The following is a 21,915-nucleotide window of genomic DNA, read 5'->3' as shown; positions in this document are numbered from 1 at the left end:
TATGGGTATACATTTGGGTGCCATGTGCTTAACGATGAAAGTGTAGATGGGAATATGTCGGGCATTATGAAAGAGTGAGAAAAGCAAGGGAAAGAGCAAAGGTCAAAGGGAGTATCAGGTCATCAAAATGTCAAATCATGCAGACAAATGGACAGCAAAGCTATTTTTGGTGCTTGGGTGATCACTGGCAACATTAACGAGAACTTTTCGTCTAATGCTGAGAGTGGGGTCAGAAATAAAAGTCATCCCAAGTGAGGCAAAAATAATGATTAAGAGACAAAGTTCTCCATCTGGTGTACAGTTTATTTTGGGACTTGAACTGTGATGTGCTGTTAGGGTGGCCAGATTGCATTAGGCTGACCAACCATCCCAGCGTGCCTGGGACAGTCCCATTTTAGCATGAAAAATCTGCATCCCAGGAATCTCCCAAGTTCTGGGCAGGCCGTAATGGTTTGTCACCCTACAATTCATAGGGCAACGTGGCATTTAGTAGGTTTTCAGTATTTGTTGAGTGAATGAAGAAAAAAAAGACAGAATAACATCTCTGGGTCTAAGTTCCTTAAGTTTGTAAAATGAGGTTAGAAATATCTGTAGTAGTCAGCATATTTTTTGATAACCAGATAAAATAATGTATATGAATACATTAGGAAAAACCAAACACTATACAAATATACATAAATTTAGGCTTGATTAATTTTTTATTGTATGCATCCTATGCATACTATTATTTGTTGAAATTTTTACTGGTATTTTTTTGTTCTTGTTGACTAACCTGTCATTGCCAATGATGTGATATTGGCACTGAAGTTAGTAATTAATTTTGTTTATATGGCACCCAACACCCAAGAGCCTCTAGGCACCTAGCCAAGTCCTTTTTTTAAATGTAGTCATTAAATGTAGGGAAAGAGCCAAGCAAATTCCTAAACTGGCAAGTGAAAAAAAGAGCAACTAGTAAATGGGGAAACAAAAGAATTAATAACAAGTATCAATTAAGAGAATTTCTTTCATTATCTAGGGACAAAAACTGCATCCCAAACTTAATAGAAAATAGGTTATATAACTTTAGCCACCTAATCTCCCAATCTCTTGATAAAGGAGTCCCTGAACTGTGAATTTTTTAAAATGAAAATTTCCATTTTTTTAAATTGAAAATATAATTAGGCTTTTCACTTAGCAAATTCTCATGTTAAAGTGGGAAGAGACCTTGGAGATCATCTCATTCTACCTTCTTATTTGATATGTGCTTTTTGTAGGAACAGCTCTGGGTAATGTTTTATTAACATATTTAGCTCCACTAAGTGAAGGAAAAACTCACCTGTGAATGAAAAACTCTCCAGATTTCAGAGTGTAGACAAAGAATAGATCAGAGTTCTTAACTGGACTCTATAAATCCCTTCAGCCATATCTAAGCTCTCTCCTCCTGACTGATGGGACAGGATCCCAATCTCATGGTCCTAGAGTATTTTGACTGAATTCCAAGAGTTGCATTGTAAAGACATTTGATTTCCTTCTTGCTTCATCTTCTTGCCTTTTCACAGCTACTGATGCTTCTTTTGCTTTTCTCTATTAATAGTTGTACATATTTCTAGAAATGGTAGATGTATTATGACTCAGAGAAATATTATTCAAAGACTTCAAATTCTTTTTGCCCAAGAAATTCAGCAAACTTTAAACTTTTCTTTATACCCTACTCTCCTTTCTTTGAAGATTTCCCTGGGAGAAACTATTTTGTAGTGTCCTTTATATTTCAAGTTGATTTTACAGCAACAAAACAGTTTCAAAATTAGACTTTCTTCACAAATAAGTTATTAGATAATTTGTAGAGAGATTATTTTATGACTCAAAATTCTCTGCCTAATACCACTGTGCTATGCCAACTCTCTCTCTCTCTCTCTCTCTCTCTCTCTCTATATATATATATATATATATATATATATATATCTCATATATACACAGTCATTATATATATATATATATATATATATATATATATATATATATATCATATATGTAGTCATTTGTATACCATATATACAAATTTGATCTGGACAGGCAAATTGTGAGATGTTTATTATACATGAACCCTGTTATATAATGTCTGATCCATTGTACTGATCAAATTATCACTCTCATATGTCAATAATTGATACTATTAGCAAGGACATATATTATAGTATTTATTTTTGTTTACTATAGTATTTATTTCATGCATGTATAATCTGTCACACAAGTAGATTGTGTTGAATTGTGTTGTAAAGATATTTCTCCTCACTTTCCGTTAAAACTCTTAATTTCTTAGTTTATACAGAGGAGTCTATTGTTGAGAACAGCTTAAAATGTTACTGCTGCCAGGGTACTTCTACTCAAACAAGATGGAAAATATTGAGGACAACTGTATGGAGTTGTATATCAGACCCTGAAAGTGGAAACCCCTGTGTCTTAGGCTAAGAGGGATGGTCCTGGAGTATAAAGAACTCTGATTTGTTCACTGCTGATTTCAACATTTATTAGCTATTTGACGTTAGATAGGTGAACCCTGATAAGCCTTAATTTTCTTATTTACGAAATAGGAACACATATTTTATAAATATAATACAAATAAATAAAAAAAGATATACTAATGCTATGTATTATTATTGTTTCTTTCCCTATAATGCCTTTTTAAATGCCCATTAAATACTTTTCAATAAATGGTAGCATAAATTTTCTAGAGCAGTTCTAATATAGCTATTTGTAATTAATAGATATTTTAGGAGAGACACATATCTTTAATTTTATTTTTTAGAAGAGTCCTGGAAATACTACTATTCAGAAATGATTTTTTCCTTGATTATCTGTAATAAAATATTTCAAATACACCTCACAAGCCAGGCACAAGACTACCCTGTAATATTGGCTACAGATTAATGAATCAAGATTTCATTTCATTTTCAAAACCAGTTTTACGGTTTAATAACATGTTCTCTCTGTTTTTCTTTTGTAAAGAAATTCAGCTTCATTATTCATATGGTACTTTCTATGGTTTAATTTGCCCTCACCAAAAAACTCCTGTTAAAATTTCATCCCCAATGTGGTGGTGTTGGGAGGTAGAGCCTATTGGCAGGTGCTTGGGTCATGGGGGCAGATCTCTCATGAATGACTTGGTTCGGTTCTTACAATAATGAGTGAGTTTCTGCTCTGGGAATACTGGATTAGTTCTCACTGGAGTGGGTTGTGGTGAAGTCAGGATACCCCTCAGAATTTTTCTCTTCACATGTGTCTGCTTCCCCTTTGACCTTCTTCCATGTATTGAAACCACACAAAATGCCATCACCAAAAGCTGAGCAGATGCCAGTGTCATGCTTCTTGAACTTCCTAACCTGCAGAACCTTAAGCTAAACAAACCTCTTTTCTTTATCAACTGCCCAGCCTCAGTCAGGCATAGCAACAAGAAAACAAAGATAGTATTCTCTTAGCCAAAATTTGGTCCATAGGTTTTGAATCTTTTCCTTCTTCAAATAAACAAACCAAATAAACAAATAGTTACTTGTAAAATTTTTCTGGTGAAATTTATATTTTTTTCTACTCTCTTTTTCATTTGGGACAAAATAGTGATTGTAAGGGCACTGTCTGGATGCATTTAAGAGAGATTTCTATTTTTAAGCTTCTTAGAAAAATTACCTCTGTTCTTTGGGAACCATCTTAAGGGATTTATCACAGTGATTTTATTATGTAGAGTTAAAATACACACTTGGCTGATTTAGCACTTGATAAAATATAGTACCTAAATAGATTTATACATTTCTTCAGTATACATATATACCCCAAAGTCTCTGATATCTTGCCATTTTCTTCTTTCTCCAAAGTCCCATGAAGGTATTGAAGTTCTAGAAATAAATTAATTGTGCATAAGCAAGTTCTCCCTGTTTTAATCTCAGTCCTTGGGCCAAAACTCCTTTGGAATATGGATTGCCCTAGGATCTTTGGTTTTTTACTTTCATATCAAAGACTTATTTCTAAATCTGTGTAATAATCATGCTGAGGGAATTACACTGTACTCAGTTCATTGCCCACAGAAAAAAATGAGAACTTAGTTGATTCTGTCTGGCTTTGACTTCATGACTAGAGGTAATCTGAACTAGTACCCAAGCCCAGTCCTAGACCACACATAATGGGCAACATTCTTTCATTTGATCACAGTCTTCTGCCATTCTTTTTAATTTTTTTGAATCATTTTTTGAGTGTGGTGGCAGATGGCATGTCTCTCAGTGAAACCAAAGGCATATGGCAAGCTGTTTTCAATAGTGCCATGCCACCTAAGTTGCAGTATTTATATTTCAAGGAAAAAATAATTTAGCTTCTGATACCAAGCTTTGAATGTAGTCATAATGAATATATAATTCCCAAACACCATACATTTTGAAATTTCTAAACGATTGTGTGGAAATCCTCCCTTGATGGTAGTGAGCAGACAGTCAAGTTCAGAAATGTAGAAACTGGCTTTTGAATGGATCAGACAAATCTAAGAAAAATACCAAAAAGGATCAATTTTTTTGTTTGTTTTTTTGGAAAAAGAAAAGTCATCTTAACAGGTTCTCTAGCCTCATAGAGGATATTCAATTTTCAAAACAAGGTTGTCTATTTAGGTTAAGAAAATAATACATTCATTTTACCATTTTCAGTTTTTTTCTGTTTGCTCATTAAATTATATGCAGATCAAAAGCCAGGAATTGAAACTTCCTTGAGTTATTTGTACACTTCATTAATTCTATTCAAATAATTCATTTCGGAGTATTAGTTGTTCATTAAAACCAGAATGACAATGGCAATAATTAAAAATCCTAAGATAACAACTTATATTTAGTATTTTTTCTTATGATACAATAAACTCATGTCTTCCTAGACTAGATTCAGACTTATTGTTAACTCACATTGTCATATCCCTCTGGAGTCTGCATTTTTTGCATGTAGAAAATCAGCACTATGCAACAGGGACAGCTGCTGTGATAGCAACCCTGTAATTGTTGGAGCTGGACTCCCAGGGGAGTAAGAAAGGAGGGGTGGAGGGAAGAAACAACATCAATACCGAGAGAAGCTCCATATTTTATGCATATCTCAACACTTAAAATCTTGGCAGGGCATATGTTTGAGTTTGGTGGTGATATTTGCTACTAAGTGAAAAAGTACAGTTTTATTTCCTCTGCAGATACATATTTTTTCTATTAATGAAATTATTATTTGCTAACAAGTCTTAGGGCTTTTGTAGAACAAATCTCTTAGCTCAAGCTGTTACATCATGACCAGTTCCCATAAGACAGATTGATAATCATCCTTTTTACTTTCCTTCAAATTTGACAAACCAACTAAAAACTACTAGATATTATGAACACTATCCCTTCTCTTCCTTAGATTTCTAACAGAATTTTACTATTCTTTTAGAGTTCTATTTTTTTATGAAGTGCTATGCCACCTTATATGCATTTATTTCCTATTAGATACACTATATTTATCTTTGTGCATCACAATTGTGATGCTATCATTCAGAAAAGGCAACTTAATAGAAATAATATGTCAGGCGTCACTTCTCCCAGTATTACGAGGCTATTTGTCTACACCTCCTCCTATTTACTGTTTTCTGTACCATTTGGATATGCTAAGGGATTTGCAAAAAAACACTTTTGCTTATGATGATGTGATTATTATTCTGAAATTTCTTGACTGCTGGAAAAGACCCAGGGTTCTTTTGGTTCTTTTTTTTTTTTTTTTTTTTTTTTTTTTTGAGACAGAGTTTCGCTCTTGTTACCCAGGCTGGAGTGCAATGGCGCGATCTCGGCTCACCGCAACCTCCGCCTCCTGGGTTCAGGCAATTCTCCTGCCTCAGCCTCCTGAGTAGCTGGGATTACAGGCACGTGCCATCATGCCCAGCTAATTGTCTGTATTTTTAGTGAGACGGGGTTTCACCATGTTGACCAGGATGGTCTCGATCTCTCGACCTCGTGATCCACGCGCCTCGGACTCCCAAAGTGCTGGGATTACAGGCTTGAGCCACCGCGCCCGGCCTTTTGGTTCTTCTTATACAGCATGATGCCACTGATGTTTGGTCAATCTTCCCTGCCCATCTTTTGGCAGGTAGAGGATTGAAGTAGTCCTTTTTATCAACTAGAATTACTCGCATTGACATTCTGTCTTGTTATAGTAAATCCCAATGTATAAGCAGCATGTAGTGGTACATTTTAATAACTAAATATAGAAAATGGCTATTGAAACCTACTTAATATTTGTATAGCATGGTCTGGAGCCAATAGCTGGGTTAAATTATGGTTACTTCATTTGTCAGTTTTTTGGTCATAAACAAGTTGCTTGAGCTCTTTGTGCCTCAGTTTTCTCACCTGTAGAATGGAAATAAAATACTTTCCTCAAGAGTTATTAAATATTGAATACATTAATACATATAGAACACTCAAAACATGTTCAGAATATAGTGAACACTTCATGAAAGTTAGCTATTTGCCTTTAAAATACAGTATAGGTTAGAAAAATTTAAATCAATGCACATGAAACATTATTGTATTAGAAGTGTTTGGCTGTCCCTGTCTGCTATTGGGCAAATCGCTTAGCCTCTCTGATCCATAGATGATTCATCTGTGTAATGGGGATAATGATAGTTATTTTAGAGGGACTTTTGTGAATATCAGAAACAAAATGTGTTTATTTTTTGACTCCTAGTCCAGTTTCTGGCACAAAGTAGGCACTCAGTAAATGTGTTAGTATTGTAACTCGTATTTGCTAGGCTCAGTGCTCTAATGCATGGAGAACTGATTTCAGATGAAAAAACATGTGTGAATGTGTTCTCTATATTTCCATTGAAAGCAAACTTATGAGGAACATATTTAGAAAAATTCAGAAATATGGAGCAACTGATTAAGCTAATGTTGTACCTCTTTATCAATCTGTCCTGGCTGAGCATAGTGAAGATCAAGCCAAATTCCTTCACAAAATTCAAACTGGTGCTAAGGGAGCTATCATCCCTGATGTGGGCTAAGAGCGGTTAATGTTGATTCACATATGGTTTTCTTTTTACTAAATGAGAGCATTTCATTGAAACTGCTGTGTTCCCAAGGTCAATAAGAACTTTGCTCCTCTGCAGGTTTGTCTGTTCTTAGAAAGGTAGGATTTAGATGGTTTAAACTAGCTGAATTTCAAGCCTTAAATCAAGGAGTGAAAATAGAATTGACTACACAAGAGAAGGAGACAATAGAATTAACTACAGAAATAAAATGCATGCTCACAATTTTAATGTTAAATGAATTTAAAAGTGCAAGTATAAAGGTTTATTAACATTCTTCTGGGAATGTTTGTTTAAAAAAACATAAATAAATTAAGTATATCATTACATGTTATCTAACATCGTTATGCATTGTATGGCATGATGTGGGCAGTTGTTCTTATGTGTTATGTTCTGCATTTACATTGACATTTACTTTCCAAGTACTTACTGGAAGAAAAAGTACCTATGTTGTACATTTTTCTGTTTCTGTCCTATTTTTGTTTATGTAACATTTTTCTCTGGAGGAATAAACATGTTTTAAAAAGTATTTTCAGTTGACCATTTTAATAAACAACTTAATTACATTGAGCTAAAATGAGCAAGTAATACAATTTTGTTGAATGTATATAACATTAGTTAAAGCCTTTAATAATTTTGAAATAAGAACTTTAACTTTAGTCATCCCCTCTCCCTCTTAAAAAAAACAAAAAAACACAAAGATATAGAAATATGAATGTAAAAACTGAAGAAAACTTTTTCCTTCCTTTCTATATTTTTCATATTTAATTTTTATTTTTTAAAATAGTGAATCTCAACTGTTTTAGTCTTCTAAATAAGTCCAAGAGTGGCAAGAAGAGGATAATTTTCAAATTTCTCTGAATGCCTATCTAGTGATGATAAAACAGGAAGAATATGAATCAAATACCACACTAAAAGGATATGAAAATAAATTTATAAAATAATTAAGTTTTACAAGATATTTATGCTGACATGTTTATTCTAGGCTACTTTGTTATGATCTAAAATGTCATCACCTCTGAAATATTAGTTCACAGGACTGGATAGTGATTGACTTTAGAGTGGCCTTCCTCAAAGTATGGCCTGAAGGTCACTGCATCAGGATCACCAGAGCCTCTTGTTGAAAATCTAAGTTCTGGGTGTCCATGCATGACCTGTGAGATCTGATTCTCTGGAGTCTGAGCCCCAGAGCCATGTATTTTATTTATTTGTTTGTTTTGTTTTTTTGAGATAGAGTCTCACTCTGTTGCCCAGGCTGCAGTGCAGTGGCACCATCTCAGCTCACTGCAACCTCCATATCCTGGGTTGAAAAGATTCTACTGCTGCAGTCTCCTCAGTAGGTGGTATTACAAGAGTGGGCTACCACACCCAGCTAATTTTTTTTTTCTGTTTTTTTTTTTTTTTTTTTTTTTTGTATTTTTAGTAGAGACAGAGCTAACAAGGATGTTAGCCAGGATGATCTCAATCTCCTGATCTTGTGATCCACCTACCTTGGCCTCCCAAAGTGCTGGGATTACAGGTGTGAGCCATTGTGCCCAGTCTGCCATGTATGTTTAACAGAAGCTCAGATCATTCTTGTGCACACTAAAGTTTGAAAAACAGTGGATTCACATCTGTATCCTTACCTCGACTTCCTAAACTAGAACTGAAAGTTATTTGCCAGTCAGGGTAGAGACTTTCAGGCACAGTGGATCTCAATACTGGCTGTGTATTAGAATAATCTAGAAAACTTTCTAAAAACATCTATGCCTGGACCATATCTGAAGGGATTAAAAAATACAGCTCTATCTTTTGATATTTGAAAACATTTAGCAATTAAATACAGTGGTTTCTTCTATTCTGTAAGTCCTGGCTTTGTTTTTAACCTATTGTTTGAACAGAGTTTCCACAAGGGTCATATTTTTGAGCACGTGTAATGCTCAAAGTAATGATCTTGAGTAAAGAGGAGTTGTTCAAATAATACACTTTACATTATAGAGACTGAAATGGAAAGAAGAAAATAATGGGATAATGAGTTCGGAATGAAGCAATTTTTTAAAAAACAGTAGTGTCCTACAGTGGTTTGAGCAATATCAAACAAAAGAAAGGCAAGTAACTCACTAGGCAGAAGCATGAAAACTGAGAGGATGTGATGAGCTTGAAAGCTGTGCATCAGCAAAGGTTTATTTCTTCTGCACGGAATTGTGAAAGAGGATTGTGGTCATTACTGCCAAGACCTGTGGGGGAATTTCAGGTGTCTTGAGTGGGCGAGTACTCTACATCCATCTTATTCAGGTTCTTAGAATAAGAACCTCAATTTATCCTAAAATTGATGATAAGAGAAAAATTGTATCTGCCAGTGGACATTAAATAGGTATTCTGACTATTTTATTAAATATTTTTTATGTAATAATCTACTATTTAAAATGCTGTTTTTTAATTAAAAAACTAGTATTCTAGTTGCAATGGCCAATTTTAGGAGTTTAAATGAATGTTTTTCTTTGGCGGTTTTAATTTCAAAAGGTCTTTTTCTGAGTTAACTCAAACATTGCTTTGCCTTTTATTTCTTAATGCTTTGTCTAAAAATCGAAGCTGTTATGAATCCCTAACAAGAAAATCTTGTAGATTACAGTTGTCCCTGAACTTTTTGAGAGACCTGGCTCTGAGAATTGAGGTTACTTGGAAGATATTGGCTAAGTCAGCAGATTTTAACTAGGGTAAGAACTATGATGGCTCTATGCTAATATATTAAAAATAAGAATTGTTGGAGTTGTTAATTAGAAAGAAGGGTAGCTATCTTATGGTAAACTATGCAAATTTATTTGAGAATGTGGGAAAAGTCTAAATATTTATTCTTAGGTTCAGTGTTAGGATGGTTTACATAGTAATTTTTTTGGCTACAGGATTATTTTATTATGATAGCATTTATAAGACTGTCCTGGTGCAAACTGTGAGTGGTAAGTAGGGGTTATGATTCAAGTATTAAATAATAAAAGAAGATAGAATTATTTCTTTATAGTTACTCAAATATAGTAGAAGAAGAGACATAATTGAAGACACATACACAGTCAAAAATCAGTATCATATGAATATAATAAAGCTATATTGGAAGAAGAATAGCTGCAGAATGGCACTAGGAAATCTTATGAAGAAAAATACTGCAATCCTGATCTCCTTCTATCACCATAGCTATCATGCGAGAATGTGAAAATAGTGAACTTAAAATTTTGATACAAGTGGGTAAATTCATTATGTAAAAATAACAGAGTCTAGTTGAGTTATGATTTATGATTAGAACTACAAAAAAGGAGATTTAAAAAATTTATTTTCATTTTATTTATTTATTTATTTTTTTTACTGAGATGGCGTCTCGCTCAGTCATCCAGGCTGGAATGTAATAGTGCAATCCTGGCTCACTGTAATCTTCACCTCCTGGGTTCAAGTGATCTGTTTGTCTCAGCCTCCTGAGTAGCTGGGATTATAGGCATGCACCACCACAACCAGCTGATTTTCATATTTTTAGTAGGTACAGGGATTCTTGTTGGCCAGGCTGGTCTTGAACTCCTGACCTCAGGTGATCTGACCTTTTGAAATTAAAGCCCCCAAAGAAAATCATCATTTAAACTCCTAAAATTGACCATTGCAATGAGAATAGTAGTTTTTTAAATTAAAAAAAAAATGACATTTTAAAAAGTAGATTACTACATAAAGAATATTTAATAAAATAGAATAGGGGCCTATTTAATGTCCACTGGTAGTTGTAAATTCTCTCTTATCATCAATTTTAGAATAAATTCAGGTTCTTATTCTAAGAACCTGAATAAGGTGGATATAGTATACCTGCCCTCTCAATGCCAATCCCAAAGTACTGGGATTACAGGTGTGAGCCACTATGCTCAGCCCCTCTTTTTCAAAAGAAACTGAAACTTCATAAAAAATTTGTCTTCTCAAACACAGCTATAATTGTTATGGTTTGTTTTTCTTTGGTTTTGTTTTTCTTCTTTGGGTCTCAATTTAAAAGTCATTATCATTTGGAAATCTTCCCCTGTGGAAAACTGAGAATAAGTAATCAGAAATGGATACACTTCTTTTAGGTAATTCAATATTTTTTAATTTTTTGAATTTTTTTGATTCTTATTTTAGTGTGATCTTTATAAAACATGTAAGTCTAAGTCTTCTCTAGTTATTTATTGTGTTCAAGTATGTCACTGTATAATTTTATGTAAACTCTATATGAAGAATGTTTGATCAATCTGGAGTCTAACATTTTTAGGTTATACATAACTTTTTATTAAAACTTCGAAACAAAAGATCTTGGGTTTTAATAATAGACACATAAAACCTTGCCTGTCTCCCCTCCCCTAGGGTTTCAATTTAGGTATATCTCATGGCTCCATCCTCTTGGTATAAATATCATATGCCTATCTTTTCTCTGCAACAGGTAGTAAAGCTTTGATCAAACTCTATTAAAATAATAATAACAAAATGACAACTAAGTCAAGTCACCCATTTGCACAGAAAAGTATAAGCTGAGACTTGACTTACAACTGTTAAACAGAAAAGAGTAATCCATCGGAATTTTAACTACATGTCATCTGCATTTGTTGCAGGTGAAAATCAAATGGAAATGGGCCCTTTCTCCTCTAATTTTTTTCCTTTAATCTTCACTCCAACACCAGTTGCCTCTGAAGTAAACATTACCATGGAGGAATAGTGCTTGCTTTTTCTTTTTAAAGTAGGAGTTGACATCTGGATGCTTCAAGCTGCCAGGTGGACCCCATGTAGAACCACAGCTGTTGTTTCTAGTAACTGGAGAAATAAAGAGCAAGAGGGAGCCAGGTATCTGAAGTCAGCAGGTGACAATGTACTGCCATCATTTTAATCACAGAGGGCTACTGATTTGTATTACAATTGCAATACAGTATTTTTTAAAGTTAATGTTATTTGAGGAAAAATACCTGGTATGTCATTTGTCATAGCCCCAAAGTGGCCAAGAAGAGCTGGGCTTTGGCACATAAACCAGGAGAAAGGGAGCAAAGACGATTGTCATAGTTTCTGAAGCAGCAATTTAATAGAGAGGTTAATGAAATGAGAAGTAAAAATAAAATACTTTCTCTGGTTAATCCACCATGATGCCATCCATCTCATGATCACTTTTTATCATGAGAGATTTTTATCTGATTTTTTCCAGTTAAATATATTTTTAACTAATAGTTTTATAAAATATAATTTTACTAGTAAATTATAATTGCTTTAGGTTTTACATGTATGTATTTAAATGTTGATGATTATAGATAATTGTATTAGGTTATATAAAAAGTCAAAGAAAGTATTTTAAAATAACATTTGACCACTATATATGGATCAATCATAATATACGCCTGTATTTCACTAAACCTCAATACGTTTGTACAGTCAATCTAGGCTAAGATAGCATTACTATAACAACATGAGCAAACAGATGGTTGATGTAGCAGATTGTCTTAAGGCAATACTATGTTAATCAATAAGATTACCAGTATGGACTTAGTAGAAGGTTTTTAGATTCCATGCTCGTACAATGGCAAGATATTTTACTGAAGACAACATTTCATATTTTTTAAAGCATATATTCATTATATTAGAATGTATATATTTTAGATTTAGCTGTTAGTTATAAAATATCAAATGAATATCTAAAATGTGTTAGAAGGTATCACAAATGCAGAATTGAATTCACTACCAGTTACTTTGTTTGCTTATGAATATTTAATTATTTTTAAGAGCCCTCTCTATGCCACACATTGCTCTCAGGAAGCTTACATTCTAGTGAAACATGTCAAAGAATAAACTTTAAATATTTCAGTAGATATGATTAAGAAAACAAAGGATGACAAGAATATTGCATTAGAGAAACCTCTTGTGTAAAGCCAGATATTCTAAACAAAGATACAATTTAAGACTTTCCCTGAAGATTGGTTTATGTACTTATGTTGGACAAGATATTTTGAAGTCAATTTGAAATAAGAGGTGAAATTCTTGTACAAGCAATTTGCTATAAATATTTTCCTATTCAGATGATATTTATTGAGCACATTCTAAGTCCTAAGTACTGTGTTTAGCAGAAGGATTTCAAAGATGAATAAGATAACAACACAATTCCTATCATTAAGAGATTCATGGAGAAACACATAAAAAGGTAATTATGATAAGAAAATGCTAATTACCATGATGGAGCTATAATGCATAGGACGCTTAGGTGTAATTTCTACATTTTATCTTGATTACACTATTAACAAGGATATGGTCCCCAATTCTAATTTGTTTTGATGAAAATTTATAGTTTCAATTAATATGATTACATAATCAGGGGGATTGAGTCCAATTCTGGCTTTAATACTGTATTAGAACTTTTTATGGTGCATTAATAAAAACCAAACTCAAGTTTAAGTGAAAGGGGAATTTATTAGTTTTTGCTGTTGGCAAGTCCAAGGATTTCAAACTAGCTTCAGCTACAGCTGGTTTCAGAGGATATCATAGGATTCACTTTCTTTCCATTTCTCTTCTCTGCCTTTCTCAATATTGGCTTTATTCACCAGCAGGCTATGTTTGTGTTGTGACAAAGAAGGCCTTTGGCACCCTAAATATAGGTGACATGTCACACTCACTATCATAAAAGCAGAAAGATTATTTCTTTCCCAGCATCCACATCTGTTGCCTGACCTCTGGTCCTGCAAGAATCACATAGTATACTCCTAAATCAATCATAGAGCCATCCACATAAATGATATCTCTACCAGAATCCTGCCCAGGGTAGAGTAGACAGTAGGAAAATAGTTCGACTACCCTAATAAAGGGAAAGAGTACAGTGTTGGCAAAGCCAAACAAATTTTGCTACAGACAGATTGATTCTGTGACCTTGGTCAAGCCATGTCACTTGACCAAGAGTCCCAGTTCATCATCCATTATTCACCAACCTCATAGTGTTAAATTATATAGGATAGGTTGTGTGCCAAGGTTAAACATATAGAGAAAAGTGCCTAATGAATAACTATATTACAATGTTACTACTGATAAACAAACATGGTTTGCAGCAGATTTGGGGTAGTGGGAGCTAAAGTATTAAAAATGATCAAGGGTGGATCCCTCCCTCGCAAATGAAATGAAGTGACAGGGCCAGCTAGAGTCTTCATGCCTGTGTGATCTGCTTCAGTGGTCCCGAAACAGGGAGTGGGAATATACCTTCTTTGGACACAGGAAACCACTTAGTTGCAAGATGTAGCACTGAATGGAATTTCAACCTAAAAATATGTAAAAGCTGCCTTCTTACTGCTACTGCTTAAATATATTAAGATAATTAACATTTTGGTGAGTTTTTAAAAATGCAGATTCTCTCAGTAATATTCCTATTCAATTGAGATGATAATTTAAATGAACCAGTAAATTTAAATATACACTTCTCTGCTAGAATGAGATCAAACTATTTTTCATTTTGAATAAAACACAAATGTGGCATTTTTATGTTTCTGTAATTGGCTCTTGGGTAGAATTCTCTCCACTGGTCAAGGCCAGGTATTGTAGCCATGGCCTACTGTAAACCAAATTTAATTTTTTTCCTGCTTTTGAATTTAATTATCCTCCTGCTTAGTTCCTACTCTAAATTAAGAATGATCTTACATTTTATCTGGCCCTTTTCAGGAAAAGTTGAATGACTTCTTTTTCAAGATAAACTTTTTCTTCAGAATTTTATTTCCCCCTCTTTTATTTTTTCAGTTCCTGTTCCATTCTTGATGACCAACTCAGTGTATGTTCCCTGTGCTATTGCAGGCAGTTGATTCAAATGGATGCCTCTGAATGGAAAAGAGGAACTTTGTCCTAGGTGTACTTTCTGCACATCTTGTTACTTTTACCACAAACGTGGTTTCTTCTTCAGTGCCTTCAGATAACTTTATGCATGCTTTCTCTCTCCTAGGATCTGATGATGAACATCTCCATTAGAGTTCTGACTGAATTTTATCCTTTGATTTTCTGCTCCTTATCACTGATGATGTGCACTGGCATTGACTGTGGGCTTTTGACCAACTGTGGACTTCCTCAAATCTACATACCAGGCCCTTTTAGTCAGCTGATTACTCACAGACCTTCACAGGATATATACAGATCAGGAAATGTAAAGGGGCAGAGCCACTGTGTTGGTTTGTGTTCTTCAATAAGCAAACACAAAAGGTTGTATTAGAGGGAAAATGTGGGGAAGGTAGGAGAACTCTCAAATCATGGTGCAGGTCTGACCCCTGTGAAACAGACAGGAAAGGGAGAAAGGTTGAAAGGAAAAGTCATAGGGAGCAGAATAGTTTTAAGAAAGTTTTAGCAAAGCCTGTGTGTAGTCCCTGAGCCAAAGTCACCTGACAGAGGAGTCTGAATCTCTCAAAAATGTAGCTGTCTCAGTATCCCTGCTGTACTCAATCATTGCTTGGGAGCAGCACATGGGCAGCATGACCTCAGCCAACTCAGTGCTGGATTCAGAATACAGCAACTGGGTCCCTTGGTCAATTATGCTCCTCTCAGTTGCAGTACTATAAGGCACATTCTCCTGTCTGCCACAGCCAGATTGGGTGATAATGACAAAACAGGGCATATAGCTAAGGGCTGGGAAAGAAAGCAGGTTGTGATCACAGAGAAATAAGTTAGAAAAAGGGAAGGAAACTGGTAGACAATGTCTTCCATCTGCTACTGCCTTGGATTGATTCTCTCTGAAGAAGTAACTGCTGAGAAAGAAAGAATGGAGTTGTGTTGCCCGTCAACATTTACAGAGTTGGGGTAGCCAGGCAAGGCAGGCAGCAAGAGTCTGGCGTGGACCAAAGGGGTAGAAGTGTGGCTAACATGTGTAGGCAAAATTTATCTTTCCATCCCATAGCTAGAGAATAGGGCTGGTGAGCAGTCCATTGCCTGTGCTTTGAAGTGTAGGCTTGACTTTTGCAATTTTCTTCTCATAGGTGTTTCCATTTCTAACTTGTCTCTAAGCCATCCGTTCAAGATGCTGCTATTCAAATAATTTTTCCTGACAGCTGCCACAACAACAGGGAGAATGATGAGCATGACTGAGCTGCAATTCAGGATAGTGGCTCTTTTTCCACAGTTGCCATTAGTGACATGGCAACAGGCTATTTCCAGATCTGGTAAAGGCAGTATAAGTATGATGTCTGATCTCATTAAAAAGAATGTCCTTCAATTGCTAGCACTTCCATTTGTTCAATTTCTTTCAACATGTTAATTAGGGAAGAAAAAGTGAGAGAAATGCTTCTTAAAATGATGATACCTGTGAGATTTTGAACTTCTTTAAAGATTTTTTACTTTAAACATCTCTAAGAAAGCTTGACACTGACCTAAACTTTTCAGTATAAAAAGGAATGACTTGATATTCTATCAGTTTTGGCTTTCTAGTCGTGTGTGTGTGTGTGTGTGCGCGCGCATTTAGTGTGTGTTTCTCTACTGTCTTTCCCAAGGGACATGCAATTTAGCTGTTGAGCCTACTGTTTATTTGAAACCAATTTAACAGATAATAAAGGTGAAAAGTATTTACCTTTTCAGTGTACTTTCATCTGTTTTGTAATGATAGAAGAGTGCAGAAACATATGCAAATAAAGCTACTTAGTCTTTTATAACTCCTTTAAAACTACAAAGGTAAAACGAACTTTCTTTTCCTTACATTTCCTAAGTTCTCTCTACTAATGTAGGCCCATGTCAGAGATACGCATTTTCTCAGTTTTTCAGTAAGCTATTGCTGGACTTTCCTTTTGTATATGTGTAGTGAAGTAGCAACTTGCACTTGTTAAGAAGTAAATGAGGAAAGAGAACATAATCTCTACTAATTTAAGGTTTTGAACACTTTCTTTTCTAACTAATTTATTACCCATTTGGAGGACTATATCTCTGTCAGATATGTGACATACAGATGATCTCACTTGCATTTTTTTCTTTCCCTCTGATTTTTGATATGTGGAGATGGTTTCAGAGTCATTTTCAACTAATTTTTAATTGAAGAATATATCTTCTGTTTAATGACATTCCTTTCCATTAGAATCACAGAGTAAGTTTCTAGCTTTGTATTTCTTTCAAAAGTGAGAGACATTGGGTCTTAAAAAGATAACTAACAGAATATAATTTCTCAGGGGGAAGAAACTTTTAAAAAATGTTTGCTTTTTCATTTTAATTCTAGGGCAAGACACTGCAAGTGTCTAATTATTATATTGTTCTCTATTATCAGTGATTGTGGAAAACGTTTTGTTTAATTTAATGTTAAAGTTATTTTTATAACCAATACATGTGGTGTTTGACATTGTTATTTGTGCCAGAGTTTAGTTAGATATAGAAAATTCTAATTTTTATGTAGTGAGAATTTTTATGAAAGAAAAAAATTCCAAAGCTTACACAAGAAAAATTTTCATACAGATCTTTCTTATATTGTGCATGTCTTCTGAATTCTGAAAAGTTACAAATCTATAATAAAATAATATTTTAAAATATTTTAATTTTCATTAGTTTTATTAATTTCTTCTGTTTTCATTTTTAAGACAGAGCAGTTTTAGGTTCATAGCAAAATTGAGAGGAATGGAAAGAGGTTTCCATAATATCCTTTGTCTCCACATAAGCCAATCCTCCCCTGTTATTAACATTCCTCACCAGTGTGGTACAACTATTACAATTGATAAAGCTTCTATTAGTCGTTTTCACACTTCTGTAAAGAACTACCTGAGACTGGGCAATTTATAAAGAAAAGAGGTTTAATTGACTCACAGTTCAGCATGGATGAGAAGGCCTCAAGAAACTTTCTTTAGAAGAAAGTTTAGAAGGTGGCAGGAGAGAAAGCGAGGTGAGAAGTGCCACACTTTTAAACCATCAGATCTCATGAGAATTCACTATCTCAAGGACAGCATAGGAGAAATCCACCTCCATGAGCTAATCACCTCCCACCAGGTCCCTCCCCTGACATGAGGGAATTACAATTCGACATGAGATTTGAGTGGGGACACAGAGCCAAACCATATCAAATCTATATTGACACATGACACGCGGAGTCTATAATTTACATTAGGGCTCACTCTTGGTTTTGAAAATTTTATCTGTGGGTTTTGTCAAAAGTATAATTAAATGTGTCCATCATTGTATTTTCATACAGAGTATTTTCATTGCCCTACAAATCCACTATCCTCTGCCTGTTCATCCTGTCTTCTCACTAACCCCTTGCAACCACAGATCTTTTTACTGTCTCCATGGTTTTGCCTTTTCCAGAATATCATTATAGTTTGAATCATATATATGCAGCATTTTCAGATTAGCTTTTCTCACTTAGCAATATGTGTTTAGGTTTCCTCTATGTCTTTTCATTGCTTGATGGCTCATTTCTTTTTAGCACTGTGTCATATTCTATTGTCTGGGGGTATCACAGTTTATCCGTTTACTTGTTGAAGGACATTTTAGTTGTGCTTGTTTCCTAATTTCACAATATGATGGTTATCTTTATCATAAACATTAACAAATCTCTAATAAATACTTATAATATATATTGGCCCATAATAGTCATGTAATAAGCATACCTTTAAATTTAAACAGGGATCCAGATTGTTGATTTTAAAGTTTATTTTTAATTAAAATATTCATGTTAAATTGTATTCCTTATTTGCCTCTTTTAGTTTTGATTTTATCATGGTGTTTAGTACTAGGAATGTTAGTAAAACATTTAAGTTAGAAGAACCTACAGAAGCCCAAAAACTTAAACAGGAAAGAGGTTGATGCAGAGAAACATAAGTACTGCTGGCGTTGCCATATGCTCCACAGGTTTCTTTTACTCCCTGTCAACAAATACTATTTTTGTTCTTCACCTTTTATCAACAGAATTGAGAAACATGATACAGAGTTATAATTATGTTTGTTATTTAGGATATTTCTTTTCTCTCTGGTTTCTGGAACAGAGTAAAAAGACCAGTTTAAAAATATTATTATTCTATTTTCAGAAAAGAATATCTCTGTTTTTGTGTCTATAGACAAAGGTCTTTTCAGAACAGTTGGCTTTCTGTTGTAAGTTTGTGAAGAACTTTCACTTACTATTTTATTCATTAAAATTTTTTAACAAGATCATATATGAGTTTTGTAAACTAAAAGTGTTACAAATTAGTAATAAAGATAATATTAATTTTTGTTATTTTTATTAATGTTTTTTATTTCTTAACATTTTAACAATATAATTATTGTAATTACCTTTATAACCAACACTAACAAACATTAAATATTTATAATAGTGCCTTTTGGATTAACTGTTTTCTTGGCTTTTAAGGAGTTTTATGGGTGGTAGAAAACTTGAAATTTATTTTGAAAACATAAAAACTTAGCTATTTTAGCTTTAAGCTTCACTATTTTGATAACAAATGTCTCTGAGTTCTGCTACAAATGTCCTAAAAGTCACTTATAAGAAATCACTTATAAGCAGGGTGGCTACGTAATTTACTCTCAAATCAGGACAGTTTTGAGAGTAAAAGGGATTATTAATAATTACTCTAGTCAAAAGGCCTCAAATGGAACTTTCCCAGGCAAACCAGAACGTGTAGAAATTATGACTATTAATCAACTAAAAATAAAATAATAAAACAGACGTAGTAAAGCTTATTAAAAATCAATTTTTATGAAAATACTTTAATGTTGAATTGTTCTGATGTTAACTTCAGAATACCTTTTAGGTTTCATTTTAATATTTCAAATGCTATATGAGAAATGTGCTACTAGGCTAGTCAGAATAATGCAAAATTCAGTATAATGTGGGTGGCCCATTTCAGTGATCTCCAGGGGGTTTATAATTGAGCTACCCAAAGGGCCTCATTATCAGGCTGTTTTCTACTACATCACCAAGGACTTAATACCACAGAAAACGATGCTTAGTGTGGTAGTGGGTGCAATTTTTCATCTAGGAATGTACTTTTAGCTTACATGCTACATCGATCTACCATTTGTCTGTCAGAACATTGTTGATATAGTTAATCTGTATAGAAATTATTTGCAAGCCATTTAAACAGAGGGAAAGAGACAAAGGGAGGCATTGGGGTGAGGTTGAAGTTTAAGTCTGAGGCGACTCTTAAAGGAAAAGATAATCTATCATATTTGAAAAGACACTTCTTACTCATTATTCTGCTAAGTAATCCTACTTATCATGTATTTAAAAAGACAAGTCAATTTCCCACTGATTGTGGTAAAAGTAAAAAGGCTATAAAAAGAAAATAATTTAGTGTTAAGACATCCTACTGTGTTTGCTTATGTGTTTGTATATGTCTCTACAATATCATTGCTTATACAACAGCCCACTGTACCAGGTACATGGAAACCTTTCAAAACTCCATAGACATATTTTAAAGATGGTAATTGTCATTTTCTATCTGGCCAACTGCTGGGATCTGATTGGTCATTACTTTATTTCAGGGAAAGCTTCTAGAGCTAATCAGAGGTGTTATCAGCTATGACTTTTACTGCTGCTGCACAGAAAACTTAGAAATAAAGAAAAAGCTGTAAATTCAGGATTTATTTTTTGTTAGGGTGTGCCTCATGCTTGGAAGATTAATGGAGAATTCCTGGTCTGATGTTTATTAAAGATCACACCATTCTATAGCATTTTAATTGTATATTCAATTTTTGACATCCTAACTAAAGGTTCTTGCTAAATTAATAAAAGCAACATATTAAGTTTAAATCCCAGATAAGGTAAAGATTGCCATGTTAATATCCCATGTATATCCTTTATCTTTCTACAGGGGCTTTCAGGCCAGTAGTTTTAATAACATGCATGAATGAAGATGCTCTTTTTTAACTCAAATGGTGGCGAAGAGTTTTTCCTTTATATTAGCAGGCAATCAATTCCAATAGCTTTTTAATGCTTTCTTAAAGAATCAATTTTAAAGCAGATGCTCTTCAGGGGACCCTCTTAAACTTCTTCACAGCCGGTCTCCTAATTTTCTATTACAATGCAATCTAAAGCAGCTACAAAAATAATTCAGATAATGTTTGCTGGGTAATGATTTCCAATTTCCCCATTCCATGTACCCTGTTATTAGGAGGATCATCTTGGTTGTGTAAATTAATTTTCAATTCACTTCAGGGGAACATTACAATGATTTATTCAGCATTGGTGTTGAAGAAAGTGTTGGGAGGATTTCAGCAATCCGAGAAACAAAATCAATTTGTTCTGATTATCACCATGTTAAAGGGGAAAAAAGAAAAGAAACAAAAGAGTCACTCAAATGTGTGTCTTGACTGTAACATTCATACCAGCACCATGATTTGATGCTAGGTTGTCACTGTGTAATAAATCAACTGAACAAAAGAATGGTGTTTGGTAATACATCTCTACTTGGAAATTAAGGAAGGGAATAGCCAAGCTTATTTCTCCATATGATATTTTAGTTATATGTCTTCAAGGCAGGATAGCTGTTCATATTTCTTTGGAAGAGAAAAGTAACACATTAGCTTATAATTAGGAAGGAATAGTGTCCCTAAGCATAGTATAACTAGCTAGTTAGATTTTTTTAAGTTAAAATAGGATCCATCATATCAATGTATCATAATTATATGACATACAACTTTTTTCTTTGTTGTAATTTATCTCACAAAAGTTTTTCCAGGATTGTGTATGAACTATGATCCTTATAATATTGCAGAAAGGTCATCCTTTATAAGGGTTTTACTGACCTTTTACTTTAGTCAGTTTGTATGTGTGCCAGTCACTTGGGTCAATTTTAATCGTGCCCAGGTGTGAATGCTAATTGCCTAACTCAATCAGTTCTCCAGATCACTTACCATTCAGCGATAATTATGAGCCTCTACTACACTGTGCTGTGTACTGTACCGACAACTAGAGAGATTATGAAAAACAA

This window comes from Saimiri boliviensis, chromosome 4, assembly GCF_048565385.1.
Source record: "Saimiri boliviensis isolate mSaiBol1 chromosome 4, mSaiBol1.pri, whole genome shotgun sequence".
NCBI lineage: Eukaryota > Metazoa > Chordata > Mammalia > Primates > Cebidae > Saimiri > Saimiri boliviensis.
This window is presented reverse-complemented; position numbering follows the sequence as displayed.